This window comes from Terrapene carolina, unplaced genomic scaffold, assembly GCF_002925995.2.
Source record: "Terrapene carolina triunguis isolate 2854851 unplaced genomic scaffold, T_m_triunguis-2.0 Scaffold30, whole genome shotgun sequence".
NCBI classification, from domain to species: domain Eukaryota; kingdom Metazoa; phylum Chordata; order Testudines; family Emydidae; genus Terrapene; species Terrapene triunguis.
Window position 1 is genome coordinate 133,877 of NW_020664381.1, and position 3,578 is coordinate 137,454.

The window sequence follows — 3,578 nt, forward strand, 5'->3', positions numbered from 1 at the left end:
CCCGTGTTGTAGCCGGATGCGGCTGGGTCATGTTGGTGGCCAGCAGCAGAGACACGAGCCAGGTCATCCCTTCCCCATCTCCTCCCCCTGCGGCTAGAAGCAGCTCCTTTCCCTCCCACACAGAGCTGAAAGGCTGCTGTTGGCTACATTCTGGTGTGAACCCTGGCAGAAATCTGGTGGAGGGGGCATGTGAACCTCCATGCCCCCCCACCTGTTGCCTGGGGAAGCTGTGGTGCCAGGTACCAGGAGAGGCAGGTCCATCCTGGGGGCCCAGCCAGGCATGGAGGGTGGAGAGCGACAGGTAAGGAGGGTTGGGTCACTCGGTCACCCCCCCCACCCCCCGTGTGAGAAAGGTGTACGGGAGTGTGTGTGGGGGGGAGAGTAGGGGTGTGTCACCCTTCCTCGTGTGAACCCTAAAGCCTTAAAGATAAGAAGGTAAATAAAAAGAATCCAACTATGCAGTATTTCTTTTTAACAGGGACTCAGTTAATTTGATAGTAATTTGAATGTTTGTACTGCATAGTTCTGATTGATTGCCATTGAACTCGCTTGAATACGAGTAATTTTACCAGGTGTCCTGTATTCAGCATAAGGAAATATGGTCACCCTAGATATGGATAAATGGAAATCAACAGTTATATAAAATAGGATTTTTAAAAATTCACAAAATTTGGAAGGGATATAAGCCCTCCTTCCCCAGAACATATAAACCACCCCATACCTGGGGAGCAGGGTTTGGAAGAAACTTCCCTTACTAGTAGGTTATTTCTTAGTTGCCTGTTTCAGGGTTTCTTGTAGCCACTGGTACTGGCCACTGTTGGCGACAGGATACTAGACTAGCTGGACCATAGGTCTTATCCAGTATGGCAATTCCTATGATCGGAAACACTGACTGGTTGTTGATGTTTATTGCTTAGCTACTATGTCCATGAAATGTTAATGTCGAACAGGAGCAAATAATTGCATGGAGAACAAAATGGAATAAACAAAAGGATTTTGCATTGAGCACAGGGGGATATGACAGTTTAAATGGCTCTGTTTAATGGTGACATTACAGTATCAAGTTAAATCATATATGACCTAAAATGCTTCTTTCTGTGGTCAATAGCAGTAGACCTGGAATCTGTTTGAATTTTAGGCTCTGTTAACCAAAAATGCCTATGCAGGAGATGCAGTCAGTGTCAGTTATTTATTGACCTGGAGGTTTTTAAGTGAACATCCCATTGTATGAGGGAACTCGATAGCAATGGTGATTTGACCCATTTTGTGCTATGATATACTGGGGTTTAACCAGCTTTTCTGTGTAAGGCCAACAAATTGTGCGAGCAAACTGCATCAGCAAATGCTATGAAAGGTACCCAGTCAACTGGATACAGACGTCACCCTGGGGCTGCATGTGCTTGCTCCCTCTGAGCCAGTCACGTCACTACTTCTGTTTGACTCTTTTCTATTATTTTTAAATGTTAAGAGAGCTAGCTGAGCGTAGTTCATTTAAGAATATAATGCTCTATGACATGTAATAGGTTCTATGAACTAACATCCCCCTTAGTAAGTCCAATTTGTATGTAAAATTGGAGTGAACTGGATTGCTTTCTTTAAATTTTCTGAAGCTGGTGCTCTTTCCATTTCCCTCGCTGACCTAGGAGTCATGATCACAGAATGCCATGTGGTGTAGATATGAACATGCAGAAGGGTAGACAGGATAGTTCTCCAACAGAGGGCACAAAGTAAGCTTGACTTGTACATTTTTAAGTTCATGTGACTGGCAAACTTATTACAAATAATCTAAAACCTTGTTGATCCTGGAGCCAGCCTTTATGACTGCGCAAGTCCAGAGCTGCTCATACATCATCGACAGTGCCATTACGTGTCTGCCCGACGTGTGACAGGACGTTCCACACCCGAATCAGACTGATCAGTCATCTTCGGACGCACAGAGCCCGGTCATCGAAAGAATGAGTTGTTGAGGACTTCATCAATAACAATGGACGAACATCATCAATATTTTACAAGGTACTGTATATGTTTAACATTTCCTCCTCTGGACAGAAACACATCCCCATGAAATGGGTTGGGGATGCCTGTGGGGAAAGATGCTCCTTTCCTGTAGGTCATATAGAATTGTAAAGCTTCCATACTACCCTCCAGTACATCAGCTCAGTAGGCAGATGGCAGCTTTAGAGGGAACTTGTGCATTTTAGAGGAGCTGGTTCCCTGGGTTGTGAACCCAGGGTAGGCGGCCAAGGGCTTTGGACCGGAGGGGCACTTGGAGTAGCCATGAAGGTGGAAGCCGAGGAGTTCAGGGGAAGTCCAGGGGGATCATCCTGTCCTGCCCTGCCCCATGAAGCCTCCCCCTCAGCCCCGGCACAGGGCCAGCTCGGGTTGCTGCTGGGCGTTGGGCGGGCAAGCATGTGTTTTCCAATGAGGGCTCCAGAGGATTTGCTCCTCCTTTGTAACCGGGAATGAAATAATGGTGACCTGATGGGCAGTGGGGCTGCCCAGGGCAGATGGAGGCACTGAGCCGCCCACAGGCAGCAGCCGCCAGGTGTCAAAACATAAAAATGGGGGGAGGGATAGCTCAGTGGTTTGAGCATTGGCCTGCTAAACCCAGGGCTGTGAGTTCAATCCTTGAGGGCCACTTAGGGATCTGGGGCAAAATCAGTACTTGGTCCTGCTAGTGAAGGCAGGGGGCTGGACTCAATAACCCTTCAGGGTCCCTTCCAGTTCTATGAGATAGGTATATCTCCATATATTATTTTTTATTTATTTATATTTGCCACTGATCTTTGCTCCTACAGAATTAATATTGGCTCCATGTATTTGCTGATGAATGGGAAATCCCAGTAACTGCCATTTCACAGCACTACTGCAGAAAGTAACAGTTAGGATTCAACATTAAGCCTAGAATTCTTGAGACTCCCAGGCAAGGATTCTCTCCAGTAATACTGATGCTTGTGAAAACACTGTAAAGGTCTGTTTTGGCTCCCACTGGGAGCTTTGCCATAGATCAGGGGTTCTCAAACTTCATTGCACCACAACCCCCTTCTGACAACAAAAATTGCTACATGCCCCAGGAAGGGGGATGGAAGCCTGAGCCTGCTCAAGCCCCGCTGCCCCGGGCAGGGGACCAAAGCCCCAGGGCTTCTTCCCTGGGTAGGGGCCTATAATCTAAGTCCTGCCACACAGGGCCCTGGGCCGTGGGGCTTGGGCTTCAGGTGGTGGGGCTCAGGCTCAGGCTTTGGCTTTGGCCCCAGGCCCCAGCCAGTCTAACACCAGCCCTGGAGACCCCATTAAAATGGGGTCCTGACCCACAGTTTGAGAACTGCTGCCATAGATCTTAATGGGACCATGGTTAGTCTCTTAATCTCTAATGCACCGGTCCACAGGGCCGGCTCTAACTTTTTTGCTGCCCCAGGCAAAAAAGAAGAGCGCTGCCCCGCCGTAACACCCCGCCCCCCCGAGTGCCGCGCCGCCGACCCCCCGCGCCGCACCGGGCTGCCCAACCCCCCCGCCCTCCCCCGGAGCACTGGGTCGCCCAAAACCCCCGGAGCGCCGGGCCGCTCAAACCCCCGAGCGCC